At 36.5% G+C, this 22,281-nt stretch overlaps 1 protein-coding gene across 2 annotated transcripts in view; it reads left to right on the top strand.

The window, feature by feature from the left end:
* Positions 1-22,281, top strand: part of PARP8 (poly(ADP-ribose) polymerase family member 8) — a 177,463-nt gene that overhangs the window by 29,118 nt on the left and 126,064 nt on the right. The window lies entirely within an intron of this gene.

Genomic DNA, 22,281 nt, shown 5'->3' with positions numbered 1-22,281 from the left:
ACTATAACTTAGCTGCTTCTGTGGGTTAATCTATAGTCACTTTTTAGAGTGTTTGGGCTGCCTCACAGAAATAATTATTTTTAAAAATTTATTTATTTATTTATTATTTTTGGCTGCGTTGGGTCTTTGTTGCTGCGTGCAGGCTTTCTCTAGTTGTGGCAAACAGGGGCTGCTCTTTGTTGTGGTGTATGGGCTTCTCATTGCGGTGGCTTCTCTTGTTGCAGCGCATGGGCTCTAGGCACGCAGGCTTCAGTAGTTGTGGCACGTGGGCTCAGTAGTTGTGGCTCCCTGGCTCTAGAGCACAGGCTCAGTAGTTGTGGTGCACGGGCTTAATTCCTCTGTGGCATGTGGGATCTTCTTCCTGGACCAAGGCTCGAACCCATGTCCCCTGCACTGGCAGGAGGATTCTTAACCACTGCGCCACCAGGGAAGTCCTGATTTTTTTAAAAAGTAGAATTTTTTTAAACTTTCTGGGTGAAAGCTAGAAGTTTTAAGATTAGCTTAAACTTGGGTAACTGAAAAATTGTCCCAAATTTTAAATTAAATTTGGGCATCCAAGGTACCATATTTTCATGTATGTGGAAGACATCCATTAAATTTCTTGAATAATTAGCCCATAATCTTCAATATGAAAGGATGAAAACTGTAAGGCAGCCAGGATTATATTATCTAAAAACAAAGTAGCAGTCCTGTTTTACTCATCAGCTACTTCCCTTTCTCTTTCTCCCTTCAACAATGTTCTACGCTCTTTATTTTCCATTTACTGATTACCCGCTATGTGCCCTCTGCCCTCGCTGTTCTGATTGATCACCTTCTACTTGGTGTCTTCTTTCTGTGAAGTCTTTTTCCCTTTGACTTTACTAACATCACTCCTAGTTTTGTTTGTTTGTTTTGTTTTGTTTCTCTTTTCCTTTCTCTCATTGCTTCTCAGGCTTTGACATTTCCACATTTCTACTTTTTTATCTGCCTGCTTGCCCCTTAATCTCCTTGACCCTTTCTTTTTTTCTTTTTTTTTTTTTTTGCGGTACGCGGGCCTCTCACTCTTGTGGCCTCTCCCGTTGTGGAGCACAGGCTCCGGACGCACAGGCTCAGCGGCCATGGCTCACGGGCCTAGCCTCTCCACGGCATGTGGGATCCTCCCGGACTGGGGCACGAACCCGTGTCCCCTGCATTGGCAGGCGGACTCTCAACAACTGCGCCACCAGGGAAGCCCTCCTTGACCCTTTCTTAATTGACTCTGTAGCTTTTGGAATTTCTTATGCTTTTGCATACTTAGCTCTGGCTGTCAGACCCTGAGGAATCACCTGTCTTCTCTCTCTCTGTGCCCTTGGACTTATTGCACTTGCCTTGGGTGTTCTTATTCTCACTGAGGATAGTGAGACCCAGGCTTGCTGCCACATCTGTCACTCAGGACATTAAAAAGAATGGGTCTGGGGCTTCCCCGGTGGCGCAGTGGTTGAGAGTCCGCCTGCCAATGCAGGGGACACGGGTTCGTGCCCCAGTCCGGGAAGATCCCACACGCCGCAGAGCGGCTGGGCCCGTGAGCCATGGCCGCTGAGCCTGCGCGTCCGGAGCCTGTGCTCCGCAATGGGAGAGGCCACAACAGTGAGAGGCCCATGTACCGCAAAAAAAAAAAAAAAGGGTCTGAAAACATGCTCATACCCTTCTGAGTCAAAAACTCTAGGGTTTCAGAAAATTATTGAACAGGCTGCCAGAATCTTATCTGGAAATCCTGCCTCTTTTATTTGAAATCCTGGCCAACAGTGTTTGAAAGAAGAAAATTGGTACTTAAATCAAGACGTAAATTAAAGATACATTGATTCTATAAAAAATAATAAAACAATTATTTGTATAATTTTCTTGATAAATGTGTTGGTGGTAACGGATAGATGTTGGCAAAGCTGTATCTTTTAAGTAAATAATATTCTCGTGTCATGCATAATGTAATTTAGCACGTGGCTTATAAACTATTTGTTTACTATAACTAATTTCACTAATAATGACAATAATCATTGTGTTGGATCAGTAACACTACTTCCCTTTTGTACCTCCTTTGTAGCTTTCACCGCTGAAGTGTCACAGGAAAGCCTCTCTTTCATTAGGTTAAATCCTCCCATTAGATATCTCTCCTAGCATTACAACTGAAATGTTACACATTCATATATGATTACTTGATCAAAGTTTAATTTCTCTCTGGACTATGAACTCCACGAGGGCTTTTGGTGTTATGTTGTCCAGGGCCTAGCACAATGCCTGGTACACAATAGGTGCTCAATGACTATTTCTCAATTGAGTGCATAAGTAAGTAAATGAATGAGCTGGTGCTTCATGATTAAATTAAAGGTATAGGTAAGAAAACCTCTGAGAACAAAATTTGTAAAATATTTACTAATTGGTTTACTCACCTATCATTCCAGCAGACTTAGGCATCAGGGAAACAAAGATGAATTCGATGTGACCCCTCGCACTGCAGGTGTCCATATTAATCCAAAACTTCCCCTATTCCCAGGGCTTCCTGAGAATCCTAGAACATCTATGAGTGTTGTAATTGAAATACTCTCAAATGATACCTTCTAGCAGGTTCTTCATATCCCCCTCTTATTCCTTAGCATCTTTTCACTTCTTATCACTTTGTCAAATGCCTTATATGAAGCCAGAAATTATACCTGAGTTTGATAGGCAGCAGAATCTCAATGGAAATGAGAACCCCGCCCCTACCCCTGCCCCCAGCACATTGAAGAGCAGGAAAAAGGCCGGAGACCATTCTCAGTCAAAGAATAATCAATCTCTTATCCTGATGAGATTTTTGCTTTACCCCGTCTCAGAATGGAAGGAAAAACCATTGAAGGAAATAAATGGGAAACCAAAAAAAATCTGAAAAGAGGCTCTGGTGCCAGGGGTTCCTTGAAAAAGGTTCAGGGAAGGAAAATGATTAGAAGATTAGGTGTTATATAAGATGTGCTGGCCAAGATGATCTGTAGCTTCTAACCGGTAAGTTAAAAATGTACCAAGTAAATCTATTCAAGACATGTCGTTCCCCCACTGGGAAGACTTAGAACAGGATTTTGCTTAGTTTCATAGGAAAAAAATTCTTTGGAAAAAGTTCAACTTTGCCTCCTTGGAACTATAGTGGAAAGATACTTTTCCACATGCCTGTGTTCAGGAAATGAGGGCACTGTGGTGTCATTGGATCTTGGGTGTCTGGTTGGAAGAGGATGATACCTAGAACCATGATAATGTCATTCCCATATGGACAGAGTTGTGTCTGTTTTACTCTCCACTGACTGTAATTCTTATCCTTAACATGGCAGGACACAGGTAATGTTGTGTGAGTGAGTGTTAAATGACAGACCAAATGAGTGAAAGATTGTGAAGGGCCTCCCACCCTGGAACATGGAAAGGATTGCTGGGTTTGTTGACCCTTTAAATTCCTCCCTTGCGAAGTCCATGATCTAAAGAACATGGATCTTTGGCAGAATTGGGATCTTCAGAAAAAGATCACAGGACCAACAGTTATTTAAGACCTTACCGGTTACAAAGTGTTTTGTACATACATTTCCATGTAATCATATTTCCATGTAATCTTATTTCCAGAGCTGCCTCAGTTTCTCAGTCATCTTGAGAGCACATCTTTGTGTAGAGGTAGTTGGATCAGAGGAAATGTACGTTTACTCAGCCATCTTCAGTAAGCCGTCATCACCTGCTTAGGATTCCCACCAAAATGCTCCTAGAAAGACTCTTGTGAATCAGCCAAATTATTTATAGCGCCCTCTCTATTATTCAATATGATGAAAAAAACAAGCATGCTGAATGTCAGCCTTGAATGTAATGGGGATCACTTGAGCATCTGTTGAAATGTAGATTCAGATTCAGTGGGTCTGAGATGGGCCAAGTTGTACTATTTCTAATAAGCTCCTAGATAAGCTGATGCTGCTGGACTGTGGACCATATTCTGAGTAGTAGCAAGTTGCTAGGAATTAGAGGTCTTTGGGTATAGCTAAGGTCTCCCATTGTTTTTCTCTGGCTGATACATTGTTGATAGGATAACATCACCCATTGGTTAGATAAAAGTCCCATTAACAGGCAAAAGGACAGGCAGCATGACTCATGGAACCTGTCTTCATTGAAAATTAGTGAATTAAGCCAGACTAAATACATATCCATTTTTAAAAGGCCAACTGGAGGCATTCTGGTGAGAAAAATGAGGCTTTCAGGTGGTGTTACTGGTTTAAGGTCAAGAAAATATTGGACTTAAGTCTTAAATCATCAACATTTGTCCTTCTCCTACTATACCAAGGGCCAGATGTGCCAGAATCAGCTTCTAGAAAAAAGAACTGCACTGGTTTAGGGGTGAAAGGAGCTGGTATTTTTAACCTGTTGCCACTTTGCCGAAAAAAGAACTTATCTTTGTATGATTTTCCTCTTTAAAATTCTCTGAGAGGATAAAGCTCTGCAGAGAAAACTAAGTTCCAACTAACTTGATTATTCTGTAGATAACTTCATTCACAGTTGGGAGAAAAAATAATAAGTTTGCACATAAAAACTTCTTAAGTAGCCTGTGGTTTCCATCATAAATTTTTGTTTTGCTTTTCTGTAATGAACTGAAATGGAGACTTAATTTGATCAACTACAAGGAAATAAACATAATATGACCTAAATTTACCAAACAATGCTTTAAGGCAAGTATTTAAATTCTTGGAATATATGTTTGGTTTTCTCTTAACTATTTTATTTTAGTCTCTTTAGACTTATTTTAGTCTCTTGACTATTGCTTATACTTAATAACTGAATGTTTGTGTCTGGCATCATTTCTCAAAATTACGTTTTCCCCCTGTGGATGCAATGTTAAATTATTGTGGTCATGTGGTAATGCTAATTCAGCTACTGTTCCATAAACTTCCATGTCTTTTTTTTTAATCTGGCAAAAGCTTTCTCTCAAGATAATCATTATACTTAGTAATCTTCACTCTCACACTTGATGTAGTTACTAGATAGATAATCTTCCAAGTAGTACTCCTGATCTATCTGCATACTCATTAAAATATTTATTGTTGGTATCAGAGTTTCTGAATTTCTGTATCTCTGAGACAATAGCAATTCCCCAGGTTAGGCTATGGAGAATTTTTTATATTAGAATTTATATTTAAGTCTCACATTGTTTGAATACTCAACTTCTAATTTTAAACGTGATTTATTTTTAATGACTGACATGAATTCAATCAATTAAATCAACGAATTAAATCAATACAGATTTTAATTTTTGGAGTTTAGTTAACTTAACACAGATTAAAGATTTGACAGCCTAAGTCATTGTCCCCCTTCTCACTCATTTTTTCTTAGTAGAGTGATAAAACGAAAGTGTTGTATATAATTATCTTTAATAAGAGGAGACATAGTATGGCTATAAGGATGGGGTAAGTGGATAAATTGATATTAAAGGGCAGAATTTGGTGTTGATTGGATGTGTAGGCTGGGGTGTGTTGATTGCAGGTGTAGGGTATGAATTGGGGGGGTGGAATTCATTAAAACGAAGTTCAGATTTCAAAGCATAGTGAATTTGTTTACCTGGGGATAAAGCCTTTATTTAATTCTTCTAATGAAAAGAATATGCTTTTTACCTGAATCCTTTTTATAAATATCAGTTTGCTCTCCGCATAATTTTCAAAAGTAGCATATAATATATATGACACTCAAATTAAGTAATTACCTTTCCATTTTGAATAGTCATGTTTGAGGTGACTTTGGTTAACAAGATTGGCTCTTTTGAAATCTGTATAAGTGGTTAAAGAGATAAAGTTTGCTTGAAAAGACCATTTAAAGCATGTGTTGATTAATGATTCCAAAATAAATTGTTACTCTTCTGCTTAGATAATAACCACACACATCCAAGGAAGATCTTGCCTTGCTCAAGGGGCTACAGAGAGGGTACATTTTGAGATTTTTTTTTTGTTTTTGTTCAGCAACACAGTGATACACAGCATTTAGAACTTCTTCCTTTATTATTTAGAAACTTGGAACCTTTTATGTCATAATTTTATTTTTAAAAAATTCAAGAATTTGACCTCATTCTTCCAGCTCTGACTCATGAAAATAATGGGTGTAATTGTGGTGTTGTGACTGTTTTAGCTTGTAAACATAAATGAATACTTTTTTCTTGTTTTTATAGCTGACCTTTTAAATAAAACAGCATTCAGTTTTCCTGCTTTTGTGGACTAATTTGCAGAACATATAATTTAAAACCTGATGAAAATGTATTCATCTTTAGTTGTACAATTTATGTAAGTGTTCTTAAATTTGGTTCTTTTAGAAACAAAACGAGCATCTTCCCTTAACTTCTAATTAGATCTTATTTAATTTCCCTAAGCAAGAATATTGTTTTTTTTAAAGGTAGATATTATACTACCCTTAATCATACAGTTGCCATAATTAGACCTAGTCTTGTGTGATCATAAATAACTTGATCTTGGTCACTGATAAAGCATGAAAGTAAAATTATCTTTTAAGGAGATAAATAAATTCCTACTTTATTGGTGGCCTCTAGAACAATACCAACTTTAAAATTCACACCTTCCTATCGAAGTGAAAGTATTCTGAAATGACAGTTTTCAAGTCTTGTCACTTTGTTATATGATTTTCTAACACATTTTTATTGTCTATGAAGTATTTAAAATTCATTCTAAGTCAAAAAACCCTAGTTCATTCCAAACTAAGAATCCAGTAGATGACACCCTTGCTTTTGACTTCTCACTCTTACCTCTATTTTAAAAATGCATAAAATTCCAAATCCCATGGCTACGGCACTGTTCTTTTTCTCCACCCAGTTTTCCTCTCCACTGTATTCAACAACAGTAGTGGGAATTGTTTCTTTTATTAATGTATGTCTTCAATCCTCCTGTAGAAGTAATTGAGGCACCCAGTAATGTTAAGTGCAAAAACAAGGATTAGGTGAATCCATCAATTACACAGAAGAGGAAACAATAAGGAAAATATATGCCTTTCCTCCATGTCATTGTCCCATGAGTGCTTCCTCTCTCTGTGCCAGGCACAGCAGATATAGTAGTGACAGCACTGACCTACTGACTGGGACCCTGACCTCCTGGGCAGACCGACAAATGTAATATAAATATAAATAAACCAGATAATTACAGATGATAGGATGTTTTTCAAAAGCAAATTAACAGGATGATGTGATAATCCCTGGGAAATGCTATTTCTGATTAAGGAAAAAATTTCTTTTTAAAATTATTTCCTCTATGTAGAGATGAGGTAAGATACTCGAACTGTCCAACGAAGTTAGTTCATTTCTCCAGAGGTTTACTTGGGGGTTTGATTTGGCCCTTGAAGGAGTCATGATATTATCACCACCACTGCTTATGCGTCAAGCCACCAATATTGATTGAGTGCCTGTTGTATTTCAGGCCCTGGTCTGGCCTTTGGGAACAAAACTGTCAAATTCCCTGATCTCAGTGAGCTTGCCATTTGTTCTCTGCTTTGATATAACCCACCTTGGGAACAACTGGAAGTCTCTTTCCTCTCCGAAGAAAGCTTCAAGGGGAAGCTTTGGCCACCAGGGAACTTGCTTTTCCATTTGTACCCTCCATTAGGCTCAGGAAAGTGAAACAGATGTAGTCAGTTGGAATTAGTCATGCTTGTCTTACCTCTTTCCTTTTAGTGGTAGTTGTTGTCATAGCACCTGACATACTGCTCTTCACAGGTGAGATGCTGGTGAATATTAATGACTGACTTCCTGTGTGTTCACACCACTGATCTAGTAGTGTATGTGGATGTGTATGTGTTCCAGACTTCTGAGGGCCTTTATCTATGTGCCGGACACTAGGGTTTGAACAATAGAGCCTTCTTCAACAAGCCCCTCTTCATTAAAGAGAGACTCATCTGGAGACCTTATGGAATTTTCTTTTGAAGATTTTATGTCAAATATGGAAGGCCATTAATAAATTTCTGTTTTTACATTTGCCTAATTAATTTATATTTGCCTTGAGACTTTTTCATGCTTTAAAAAGTGCTTTTATTTATTTTTAGTCTTCAGAGCTTGAACTTTCAAAATATTCTTAAAATGTAGGGATGGAGGTTTGTTTTAAATTTACTTTTTAGGTAAGAAAAATGTCATTTGGGGGAGCTTACTAGAAAAGAATAATGGACTACAAAGTGTATTGACTCTATAAGTTTTTATTAGGACCCACTATATGGCAGGCACTTTGCTGGCTGCTGGGAATATGATGACGAGCACAGTGAATGTGCTTGATTTCATTATGCAATCAGGCAAAAATACTCAATGAAATATTTTCAGTACTGTTGTACAAAATGTGATGTGATAATCATTTAGCAAGATCCCTGTTTTCAAGAAAACTGTAATGGGGCAGAGTTCATAAAATTTAATTTGGTGAAGAAATTTTATTAAAGTAAGGTGAGTGTCATATGATACTGACTACACACCTTTATATGGTTGTAGTTCAAAGGAAGGAGAAACTGCATTGCTTTGAGTGAGGCACTGGGTTCTTAAAGATAAGTATAATTCAAAAGAGTATCAAGAAAGATAACAGTGACATTAAAACTGGTTTACATTTATTGGGCACTCACATCATCCATACAGTTTTACACACACACACGAACACACAATCTCTCATATACTTTGAGTTGACATTTTCAGTTTTGGGGGTTTAACTTCTTTAAATAAATTGTTATTGTTTAAGTACTGAAAACTTTGTAGGGAATATTTTCTTCCTTTATTTTATCACCTCAGTTATATCAGAAATGTAATGAAAATGAGAGAGGAAAATATATGACATAAATATGACGAAGCCTTGATGTAGGAACTTTTTGTGTAATTAGTGTAATACAAGGACATTCCAATTTAATAGCGGTTAGTAAAGAGAAAATGACTTTAGAAGAATGAACTTTTAAAAAAACTTTTGGTAGATTTTTCTTCTTTTTTTGGCTGTGTTGGGCCTTCGTTGCCACGCGTGGGCATTCTCAAGATGTGGCGAGCGGGGGCTACTCTTCTTGCGGTGCGCGGGCTTCTCATTGCAGTGGCTTCTGTTGCGGAGCAAGGGCTCTAGGCGCACAGGCTTTAGTAGTTGGGGTTCGCAGGCTCTAGAGCACAGGCTCAGTAGTTGTGGTGCACGAGCTTAGTTGCTCCGAGGCATGTGGGATCTTCCCGGACGAGAGCTCGAACCCATGTCCCCTGCATTGGCAGGCGGATTCTTAACCACTGTGCCACCAGGGAAGTACCCCTAGTAGATATTTTAAGATCGTTGACTTTTCATGTTAGATAACGCTAAATTATTAATTCTTCCAAGTGTTGCTTTGACTTTTCATTTCTCCTTGAAAGTTTGCAGTGCTAAGGAAGTGAGGCATTTATTGCCTTTTTCATTTCAGTTTTTATTCTTAAGGAGAAGGCAGAAATCTCCTAGATTCAGCATTTGACCTGGAACAGCCCTCTGTGTTAGACGGTGAGGAACCTGAGATTGAGCGAGAGAATGACTACTTCCAGGTCACACAGCCATCCCAGCATGGCCTGCAAAGGCACACTTTCTTACTTCAGGACTTTTTCCACAACACGTGACTTTTCTTGGAGAAAACAAACAAATCTAAAAATCGAGCCCTCCTCTCCCCTCTTTTAAGTTTTAGAAACCAAGCTGTTTGTTTATTGTAAGAAAACAACTCTGAATACATGAATACAACTCTGAATACATGAACTTAGGTTCCATAATTAATCTTTCATCTTGGAGACCATTAAAAGGTGGGAGTCAACTAAAATTGTAGTCTGCTTTCTCATATTGGTGAACTTGGTGAAGGTAGAACTCACACTGTGGCAAGATTGCGCAGAGGGCTTAGGCTTTGCTTAAGGGACCACTTGACAAGTAAAAGAAGGAAGAGCTTGTATTTGGTTTTTTATTTCAGCTCAGAATATTTCTTCCCAGTTAATATTGTACTTGGTTTCAGGTTCCCCAGATTTCATCTTGAAGTTCAAAGCCTATGAACTGCCCTAACCTTATATTTATAGCTTCTCTTCCATGGCTCTCCCAGTTGCACATACTGTTGCCTTTGACATCGTCTTTGGAATTCTGTGTTTTTCAGCACCATTTGTCTATTTAGAGAGTCTGACCTTGTCCATGGCATTGTCTTGATTCTGCCTGCGCACATACTCCCCAGTTTTTTTTAAAAAATGAGTAGTTTTATTATGATTCTTATTTTTTCTCTCCATATCTTACTCAGACCTATTAAAATACTAACATTTGAGAAAAATCTAGGTCAAGCCATTTGAATTAGTTTAGTTTTTGAGTAAAATGAGAGTACTGAAGAAGAGGAAAGAAGGTATCATATCCACAGATAAAAAGGGTCACATTTGCAATGCTCTCCAGCAGTGGGTATGTTAACTTTTAGGTACTCAGCCTGTTTGGTTGGGTGGATGTTGCCATGTACATTACAGTGCTCACTATAATGATGTTTACCTGAAGGTGGGCATGGTGACAGCCCTCAAGCTTTTCAGCCCCTGCCTCAGTGCCAGGGATGTAGCTCTGTGAGAAACAAGAATCCAGTCACGATAGGAGTAAATTTGCAGTACATTTGCAATGAATTTGCAACAAATAACAGCTTTGCAGTACGTCTGTTGATGTCCATGGGTTAATGCCTCAATATCTCACAACTTATGCTTTTCTTATATGAAAGTTTCTGTATTAGATACTTAAGGGTCCTCCAGGCCCCTCAGTTTTATAACAGTCTGAACATTCATTCTTTGAACATTAATTTTCCATATTTAGACATGAATTATAGGGGAAAGTATCTGCTGTATAAAGCAAAATTTAAGATTTAATTGATAACATTGAAATGATTGACTTTGCTGTTGTTGCTGTTATTTTTGAGCTGTATTTAACATTTGTTTAGCTTGCCCTCTTATTAAATCTTTTCCTGTAGTTAGAAGTTGTCTTCTCTGTGCGTTCTATAGGGAATCTGGTGCCAAATCTGCCTCAGGCTGGAGAATCTGGCCTCCTTTTCCTACTTTTAGCCTTTGAGACTCGCGGTGCCTCAAAGTCCTTATCATTCTGGGTATCCTGATAATTCTCCTTGGCGTGTGTAGATCCTGATCACCAACTGACCATCAAAAGGCCATTTATCTGTCTTCTTTTCAAGTCATAATTGGAAAATGTTGCTTATTTTTCTACCATCTTTGAAAAACTACCCTGACCAATGTGTAATTACCTGGGTAAGTACATGGTCATTTATTTAATTTGAGGCTTTACTCCCTAAATGCTCACCTCTAAAGACTTGCAGTAGTTATTCCTTTAAATCTCTCCTCCCCTGTATAGCAGCCACTAGCTGAAAGTGGCTATTGAGTACTAGAGATGTAGCTGAATTGAGATGTGCTGTAAGCTTACACACTGGATTTCAAAGATTTAGTATAATAAAAAGAATGTAAAGTATCTCAATAATTTTTACATTGGTCACATATTGGAATGATACTATTTTGGATATATTGGGTTAAATAAAATATATTTAAAAATGATTTCATCTATTTCTTTTTACCTTTTCAATGTAACAATTTAAAATTATATCTGTGGCTTGTGGTATATTTCATTTGAACAGTGCTGCTTTAAAATAGGAATGCATGAAGAATGTTTCAAAATGGTTTTGGAAAGCTGTATTCGTTAATCTATTTGCAGAGATGCAAAATCAGTCTAGAGCAGTGTAATTTTTAAATTTAGAATCACTTCATGGTCAATAATTTGCTTCCTTGTAAAGCAAGTGAGAGCTTTAATGTTGCATATGGGATGGATGTGACATTTACAAACGGACAGACTACAAACTGCCACAGCAGTGTCTTCGTTGCCATCTTGACTCTCTTCTCAATATAGATTGAGACTCATGTACACAAGGAAAAATGTTTTGGTGGAAATTGTTGTTTCAGATTTTTAAAGTGTATTATTTTAAAATTGAGATTATTGACCTGAGGAGTACTGTAGGCAGTACTAGTCAGAGTTTGGCTTTGGGTTTGTGTTATGCTTTGTTGAGTTTCCAGACACCAAGGTAAATCAAGGTGTTTTCTTCATGTGAGTTTTATGTGCGTCACTTGATTATAGGAGAACAACCACAGTAGCTAATTAGCTTGCTTCTTTTTTAATTGCCACTTCCTAATGTGTCACAGAGGTGAGGAAAGAAAAATACTAATTTGATAAAGATGTCTGACTTATTTTTAGTTAACTGGGCTCATTTTCTTTTTAAAATCAGAAGGCTGCAATATAGGATATAAAAATTGGAAATGTAATTACTTGTATGAGATAAATTATTGAAAACGAAGTTTTTAAAGCCAGTTACTTTTATTACTTTCAAAAATAGTTCACTGATTCAGACAGTTACTCTATCTGAGGCATCATGGCTCAGGAGAATGTGTGATTTCAGAAGTAAAAGATGAAAAGAACATTGGTGATGCCTTTTGGTCACATATCTAGGAACTATTTTCTATAATATCTGCTTAACTCTGAAGGGTAGAGAATGGAATAATAAGGCTTATTATGGAATAATAAGGTATATTATTTCAAAGCAGCAAGGTCCAACTGAAAAACTAAAGATAATAGCAGAGTTCTTATAGATACAATGTAAACATTGTAAAGGAGGTAAAATAAGATATAAGTAACATGGAGATAACCAGTCTAGGAATTAAAAATTCATATGTTTAAAAGGACTTGGTGGGATGGGGCTAGGACTTGATTTTCATTATAAGCTCGCTGCATGTACCATTTAATTTGTTGCCATTTGTCTGCATTTCTTTAATATATATTTTTAATTTGGTCTTGGGCAGTATTTCTTAAAATGTGGTTCAGAATTCTGCATCAGAATTATTGGAGTGCATGTAAAATACAGATTCCTAAGTCCCAGAATAATTATATCAGTTTTTCTGGGTGTGATGCCTGGAAATCTGTGTTTTAACTTGAATCTCAGTGGAATCTTTTAAATTGAAGTTTAATTGGTTTACAAAATTATGTTAGTATCAGGTGTACAACATAGTGATTCAGTATTTTTGCAGATTATTCTCCATTGTAGGTTATTACAAGTTAATGGGTATAATTCCCTGTGCTCTACAGTATATCCTTGTTGCTTATCTAGTAGTTTGTATCTGTTAATCCCATACCCCTAGTTTGTCCCTCCTCCCTTTCTACTCTCATTTGGTAAAGATAACTTTGTTTTCTATATCTGTTGGTCTGTTTTTGTTTTGCATATACATTCATTTGTATTATTTTGTAGAATCCACATATAAGTGATATCGTACAGTATTTGTCTTTTCCTGCCTGACTTATTTCACCAAGCATAATATTTTCTAGTTCAATCCAGGTTGCTGCAAATAGTGGCATTTTATTCTTTATGGCTGAGTAATATTTCATTGTATATATATACCCCCAGTGGAATCTTGAGCACATTAAAGTGTGAGAATCTCTTTGAGATGTCAGAGTATATGTGGTGAAAATTTTCATGTCTTGAAGTATCTCAGCAGTAACTAAAACAAATGTGCACTATAAATTCATTGGTATTGATATGATATACAATTCTAGCCAGCCCTGAACAGCATAATATTGGGCTTTACAAAGTGCTTTTTGATAGTGGTGGTTGGGGACCAGTCATTTCTGTATTAGTAGTAAGATGTCAGTGATCTTATTTTGCAATTCTTCGGGGGTGGGGGGAAGCAAGTCCTTTGTTGGCATTTTATAATTGCAACATTGTGGACAGCACATAGGGGATTAACCATAAACAAAGTGTGCTTTTTAGTGGGGGGCAGTGTTGTTCTGCTGAGATTACATCAGGGATGGTATCCTTGTCTCAGCCAAGCACCTATGTTATAAACACCGTAAACACTACTTCTACTTTGGTTATGGTATTTTGACAGCAAATAACAAAATGCCTAGACTCAAATTGGCTTAAATATGAAGGAAATTTATTATCTCAAATGACTGAAAGACCAGAGCTATAGAAAGATGAAGTCAGGGCATACATCAGGGACTAAGTTATGTCATTAAGGAACTGGTTATTTAGGCTTCATCCTAAGGCTGGTTTTCCTCCTGTTTCCAAGATGGCTGCCATTAATAATCAGCACTTTGCTTACTTCCTTGTTCAGATTCAACAGAAAGAGTGAGGGGATTACCTTATATCAATTTCATTGTAGTGGAATTATCATACTACACAATGTGGTGGTTTCAAGGTAGTGTAGGTACTAATTTTATTGAGCATCTTTGTATGTCTCTTTATTTACTTGAACTAGATTCTCTCCTGGATATATTTTAAAAGTGGAATTGTTGGATTAAGATAGGCTCATGCTCAGAAATTACTTTCTGAATTGGTTGTATCAATTTATACTGCAGGCAGAAATGCATGAAAGTCACCATTTCCCCCCATTCTTGGCTGTAATTGATGTTACATTTTAAAATTTGTATCAATATTAGGGTGTTAAATCATATCCCATCATTATTTTAATTTGCATCTACTGATTTAGCGAGTTGGAGTATTTTTTGAGTTTCTTGAAAGTTTGGAACTTTATTTCTGTGAGGTTTTATATTCTTTTGCATATATTTTATTGGGTCTTAAATACTTTTCTTAGTTACTTTTAGACATTCTTTATATATTCTGAATAGTTGGTTTATGGGAGGCAAAACTTTTAATGTGTTATCAATTTTCTTTTATCTGAAAAATCATGTAATCCTCTTCTTGTCCCATTTAACTGTATCTGGCACCTTTTGATTGTAAACTTCCTGTGACGGTTAATTTCAGAAACAAGCCTACTTAACAGTAATTTTAGTAGTTAAGATCAGGGTTTTGAATCCAGAAGCTTCAGTTTGAATCCAGGCTCTTCATGATCTTGGGTAGTTACTTCATCTCTCTAATTTCTACATAGGAATAATAACTTGCTATAATAAACACACACAAACACAAATGTTTAACTCAGAGCTCAAAACTATACCCACAATAAATAGAAGGAATGATACTATTGTTATTATTATTAATAAGGAAAAGAATAGCACTGACAATTTTCATTTCACCAAATAGCTTATGCTTTCAGAGTGCTTTTACTTAAATAAAACTTGGTTATCTGAGCATTTCCTAATTCATATTTTAATAGTCCATTGTGATGCTGGTAGCATCAAGTGATTGATTTCTGCAATTTTCATATACTGAGACACATATATCTTGCTTATGAAATCACCACTCAAGGGCTTCATAATTTACACAAAAATCTATATAGCTACTTTTTTTATTGGACAGTCTTGTCTAAGTAAGTGTCAGATTTGCATATAAGTATGTAGTTCATTAAATCAATATGTTCTTTGTAAACTGACGTAAAATCTTTTTATACAGTTATAAGAGCATGTATTGATTTAATAAATCAGACACTTATCAACCATGCATCAGTGTAAATTGTTGTTTGTATATAGTGTGAGCATAGTTCTTTAGACAGAGTACATAATTCATCATTCAATTAACATAAATATATGATCAGTCAGTATTTACCTCCCATGGCCCAAATCCTGCAGGAAGGGAACTTTCTTAGATACATAGAAGTTATAATTGTTTCTCATTTGATGATTCTACTAGGGTGCTTTTGTGTTTTGCAGATATTTTAAATTTAGATTTTTTTTTGAAAACTCATTTCACAACAAAAATTAAATAGACTTGACAGGTATAGAATGAATAATCTTTTTCTCAAAAACAATATGGTAAATTCTAAAGGTTTGATTAAAATCCTTAGGCCATTAAGACTAACCTCTTAATATTTGAATATAATGTTTGATTTTGAGGCAAAATAAAAAATCTAAAGAGATACTCCAGAGAGTATCTGAGAGAGATTCACTCATTCATTCATTAGGGGACATGTTCTGCTACTTTTCAGGGAACAATAGCCAGGTGTAGAGACCATACTACTTGCCAACATTGTCTTTTAAAAGTTGATGATATTGACTGCTTCTTTTGGATTTGAATGCCTGCTGGTATTTTCCTGCTTCTACTTGCTGTGATCTCCTCTTGTTATCAATGGAGAGTTAAAAAAACTTATATATTCATGACATAAACATATATATAAGTGCAAAATCAGACAGTATGGGCTTATATCAACTGTGTTTACTGTAATTTAGAATAATATGCTTTAACTGCTCTTTATTGATTTGTCAATTTTAGACAGCTTCTACTGAATGCCTGTTATAGTAGTATTTATCCCCTCTTGCATCTCCTTACCCCATAATATCTCCATATAGACATTTCAATGCATTGATGCATTTTTGGTTGCATCAGTAAATCAGCATTACATTTACATTATATCATTGTATTTTAACTATATATTTTTTCTTATATAATTTTCCTAGGATTAAAGATTGTCTATGAATTTTTTTCATTAGCTTTTATTTGACTATATATCTATTTATTTCAATTATTTCAGAACATTTGCCATGGCTCTCAATAATTTTCCCAAATGGTCAAACACATCAAAATAAATTATCAGTGACCCATCTCTCTCCACTCCTTACCCATCCTGGTGACCTTCCCTGAGTTCTTTTTTTTTCCTTGAGTCGGACCCATTTTCTGTGTACGTCTGATACACATGTGTTATCCTTCAATATAGCCTTATGTTGTATCCTCTGTTTACTGGATGCCATGCTTTCCCTTTTTTGTTGAAAAGTGTACTCTTTTAGCTGCGAAAGAAAAGTTGTGTCGGAAGTCATTTTTTTGAGTCTGGGTATGTCTAAAATATTTTGATTTAACCCTCATTTTAATTGACAAATTGAGAAGGTATGGAAATCTGGGTTAGCACTCATTGTCCCTCATAATTTTGAAGACATTGCTTGACAGTCTTTTACTATCCAGTGCTATTGAGTATACAGTACCTTGCTGATTCTGATTCCTATATACTTAACCTGTCTTTGTATCTCTCTGGAAGCTTGATTTTAGAGCTTTCTTTATCCTTGAAGTTTTGACGTTTCACAATGAAATGTCAAAGTAGATTTAGAGTAGATTTTTAGGTTTAGAGTAGATTTTTTTTAAAAGTCTACTAGACTTGACATTCACAGGAAGGCCTTCTGATATAGAGGCTTCTGTCCTTCTAAGAAATTTTCTTGTACTATATCTTTGGTAATATTTCTTCACCTCCTTCAACTCCTTCTTTTTTAATTTTTTTGAGTCTATCGTTGAACTTCCTAAAATGATCCTCTATGTTTCTTACGTTTATTTTCATATTTTCCGTGTCTTTATCTTTATTCTGCTTTTTCAAGATTTCTTCAATTTTATCTTCCAATTCTTTCTGTTGAATTTTTAATTGTCAGTGTGTATATATATATATATATATATATATATATACTTTATTTCCAGGGCTCTTTCTTCATTCTTTTATTTTTTTTCCTAATTTTTTCCTTTTGAAAATACTTTCTTAAAACGTTTTGTTTTATTTTATGTACTTAATATCTTCTGGCTATCTGTGTCTCTGTATCAACTTAAGTTCCTTCTACTTTCTTCATTATTTCTGTTTTCTCCAAGTTTCCTTTTCTGTTTGTTTTGGTCTCTCACATTCATGTTGGAGGCTTTTCTCAAATGTCTAGTGATCGTTCACTGCCTATTTATGTTCAAGAGTAAGGCAGTGGGTAAAATTTAGTAATAATATGTGTAAGCATTATAGTAGGAGGCAGTAATCAATGAAACTCTAGAGTGCAGTAGCCATGTGGTTTAGAGGACTGTTTCATTTCAGGATTCATCCAGAAATTTACTCCTCCCACAAAAAGTACCCAGTGTCATTAAGACCTGCTACTGTTGCAAAGCATAAAAGAAAGGGGAAAATGAGAACAATGGAAAGACCCAGAGCCCCAGAGAAAGAAAGACAGACAGAGAGACAGAGTTGTAGATGGACTAAGAGTCAGAGATGGGTAGATGGATTGATAAGGGTGAATGCAGGAGGAAGGGAGAAGGGAGAAAGAAGAGAGAATAAATGATAGTGAGAATATATATTCAGAGATGTTTGTGAAGTGAACTTAATGACCCTTCAATAGAGAGAAGCCTTGTGTTAATTTTGGCCAGAAAAAAAAGACAAGAGAAAATTCACATTAATAATTTTCTGGGGTTAATCATTATGTTTTTATTTTATTACATGATTACTCCTGAAATAGTCCTTTCTCAGTTAACTAAAGGTGATAAAGTGAGCACCTTCCATCAGCTTATTATTTATTCAGATCTATTTGCATGTCCGATTCAACCTGAAGTATAAATTGAGTTTTTTTGTAATTTCATGGGTCTTTACTTAGATGCTGTCTTCTAATGATTTTTATCTTTATTTTGGGATGATTTATGAGGCAGTGATTGCTGTTGCCTTAGAACTTTATCAGCAATAGTAATAGAGAAGTACTCACATGCTTCTTATCTATATCCTTTTCAAAAGGAAATCTTTCTATTTAGAAGAATCAGAGACTAGAATGGCTTGAACACCCAGTGGTACCCAATCTCACTGAATCCTGCTAATTCTCATTTCTGTACCACTCCTTTGTTCTGGTAGGAACCTTTTAGAGAAAGATAAAGAACAGTGTGTGTGTGTGTGTGTGTGTGTGTGTGTGTGTGTGTGTTTCCACCTTCATAGTGCAGATTTTCTTGAATTTCATTCTTTTTTAAAATATAAATATGTAAGTGTGACAGATTAGCAGTGTAACTCTACTACTGACTTTTGAAAAAGAACATAATTTTGTTTCCATGTCTGCAACCTACATATATGATGAAAAATTATTACATCTAAGAGGTTCTAGTTTGAATGACTTAACCTAGCCTCAGTGTATCTATCTCTGTCTCTATCTCTATTTCTATCTATATATTATATATTCATACACACAGATGGGCATGTCTCAAATATCTTGATATGATCCTCATTTTAATTGACAGATTGAGAAGGTATAGAAGGTGGGTATGTGTACCTACATACATGTGTATGTATATGCACTCAAATATATATATATTTGAATGCTTTCCTAGCCTTAGCATATAGTAGTATGTTTAAGTACTTTTTAGAAAGTGAATGGTTTCTTGTTACTGGCCATCTGTAAAATGGCATCTTGATTCCTCCTCTGGTAAATGGAACCTCCCTCCCTCATCCTGCATCCTCGGAACTTGGCAGTTTGGACTGTTGTAGAGCTAACTCTTACGACACCATTCATTTCCCAAGTTTCAAACATTATCATATATCAGACATCAGTTCCTACCTTTTTCTCTGCAAGGGGAAAACCTGCTTCATTCAGGAAATCACCCATAGTGAAAATGAGTGACCTTCTCTCCAGTCAGGGGTAAAAAGGAGGTAGTTTAATCCAGTCATGTGCCTGGCCTCTCTTGCCCACCTTCCCACCCTGATTGATTCAAGGCTGTGGCTATAGGACTCACATCTGGCCTCTCAGATATGAGGAGTTCCCTACTGTGAAGCTTCTGGACCTGACTCCTGTTAGAGTTGCTCTTAAGAAGGAAATACACACAGGAAGCCTCTTCTGCTCTGGACATGCTCATGTCTGGGTGTGATGTTGGGACTGTAGCAACCGTCTTTTTGGCCACATAGGAAGTTAACCCAAAGGTGAAATGATAAACTGAGACAGAAAGAAAAGATGGAAGAAACTTGAGTCCTTGATGGCATTGTTGAACTGCTGAGTTAAACAATTAAACAACCATGGAGTACCCCCTGACCCTCCCACACACATACTCCAACATACATTTCTTTGCTTTTTCTTATATGAGATAATCGAGGTCTTTTTGAAAGTCAAGTCAGCTTGAGCCAAAAACATCATGAGTGAAACATATCACTGCTTTACCTTTTACTTCCATTTTCCATGATGATTATTAATACACCTGTTGACCCTCTTTTTGTTTTTAAGCCAGTGGAGTAAATGATAGGACAGGTTATTTGTCTGGTATTATTGCAATAATGATAAGCCTTCAGAGAAACAAAAATCTAAAGGATTTTCCTGCAAGATTGATTTACCTGTTTCCCAAAGGATCTTATTACTTCTTCCATCTCTGAGAAATATTTATGGTACAATGTGGTTTTCTTCTTTATCAATTTAAAGTTTTATTAATCTTCACTTTATTCAAGATGGTTTGAAATAGATTACAAAGTGGAATGACACTTATTATGTCCAAAATAATAACAAACAGTGTATGCTGACCTTTGGCTATTGATTACCATTTTTTATATTTCTCCCAGGGCTATATGTTTAGAAATAGGTATTTAGCATTTTATTAAAAAAAAAAAAGAAACTTCTGGAAAAGGTTTTCTGTTTCTCCACAGTGAATATATACTGTTTTGTGAAGCATCTATAAAGCTACAGAATGTTCATGTTTTTTATGTTTGAATCACTGTATTGTTGATTGCAGAAACAAAAGAAACAGGAACATTTTAGAATCTATTCAGTTTCATATTGATTTTATGTTAATATAAGGAGATGTTTTATTCTAAGAAAGATACAAAATGGTAGCAATTGGTAAAGATTCTTGGCAAAACAACCTACCAGGTTTTTAAATTACTGCAGTTTATTACTTCTGCACTCATTCATTCATAAGCACAGAGGACCAGCCTCTACAGGCCACCCTGAGTATAGAAAAGTCCCTGTCCTCATGACACTCACAGGTCAGGGGACAGACAAAAAGTCAGACATTACAGTACATTCTAATATTGTAAGTGACAGTACAGACAAGTGCAGTGAGCTATGGGAGCATAATAGGATGGGAACCAAATACAGATCTGTAGGGAGGAGAAGAGAGGTGGTTTGGTATAAGGAGTATTTAATGTAGGGAAGTGGGAGGCACTTAAAATGTTTTTAATTTTAAAAAGTTCTAAATGCTAATACCGGACTTGATCTTTATCATGTTTTTATGTTTGTGGCATTAGATTTATATAATAAACTCAATGCAGAGATATAATAATAACTAAATATAATATAACAGCTAAATATAATAATAATAACTAAAATTTACTCAGTGTTTACCCCAGTGGTTAAGGAGTGGAGAGGAGATTTTTAATTCCCCTTCTGTCAAGTACTTGCTGTGTGACTTCAGGCATAGTTATTGAGCTATATTTTCCTCATCTGTAAAATGGGGATGATAGTGGTCTGTATGTCACAGGGCTACTGTGAGGTTTCAGTGAGTTAAATCTCCAAGGGATTTAGAAGAGTGCTTGGCATATATAGTGATCAATAAGCTTCAGCTGTTATTGTTCTTCTTTTGATAATATCACATCATCTTTTTCATAGTCTGACAAGGTAAGGTGGGAGACAATAAGGGCACCGCAGTGTCCACATTATAATCCCAGAGCCTGTGAATATGTTCCCTTGAACGACACAGGAGTTTTCAGATGGGGTTAAGTTAGCATTTCACGATGGGGAGATTATCCTAGATTATCATAGTGAGCCCAGTGTAATGACAGGGATCCTTAGAGCAGTAGAGTCAGAGTGGGAGACGTAATGAAGGCAGCAGAGGGTTGGAATCAGGGATTTGCAGATACTGTGCTGTTGGCTATGAAGATGGAGAGAAGAAAGCACCAGGGGCCAAGGAATGTTGTAGGCAGACTCTAGAAGCTGGAAATGCCCCAAAGAGATTTTCCCCTCAGGCTTTGGGGTAGGGGTTGGTGGGGTGAACGGGACAGGGTCCTGCTGACAACTTGATTTTGACCTGGTCAAGTCTATTTTGGAATTGTGACTTCCAGAACTGTAAGATAATCCATTTGTGTAAATTTAAGCCACTGAGTTTGTGGCAGTTGGTTAGAGCAGCAATAGAAAGCAAACACAGATAAGCATTATTCCCCTTTCTCAAATGAGGAAATGAGCTCTGGGAAGTTAAATCACTAGTAAGGTTACTGGAAGCTCTGAGATGTGAGCAGGGCTTGTAGGCCATGTGAGGGGATAGTCACCGGGTGGACCTGGGGCCTACAACCCTGTGCAAGGCCTGCAGTTAAGCCTTCCTGTAGGTCCTGAGCCTCTCCAGCTCTTAAGGTAGCAAAGTGCCTCTCTTCTCCCTGAGATACATTCTTGCAGGTAGCCCACCACTGGCTTTTCCACTCTGTTAAATCACTTACCACTTTTCTAGCCCCTTCTCTTTTTCCAAAAGTGTTAGACATCTCTTTTCCATGGTTGGCTCTCTCATCCTTCCTGTCCTTGTGAATTTATGCCCCTTCCGCCCCTTTTCCCTGCTTTTAGTCTCATTTTAGTAAGAGTTCACCAGGAAACAGAAATCCGTGGTCAGCCAGCCACGCTCGCCCCAAGCAGCATATTAATTTCT

Source organism: Mesoplodon mirus (genome assembly GCF_964341445.2).
Source record: "Mesoplodon mirus genome assembly, chromosome: 5".
In the NCBI taxonomy this organism is placed as follows: Eukaryota; Metazoa; Chordata; class Mammalia; order Artiodactyla; family Ziphiidae; genus Mesoplodon; species Mesoplodon mirus.
Note: the sequence above shows the minus strand (reverse complement) of the source record. Positions and strands in the feature narration are given on the sequence as shown.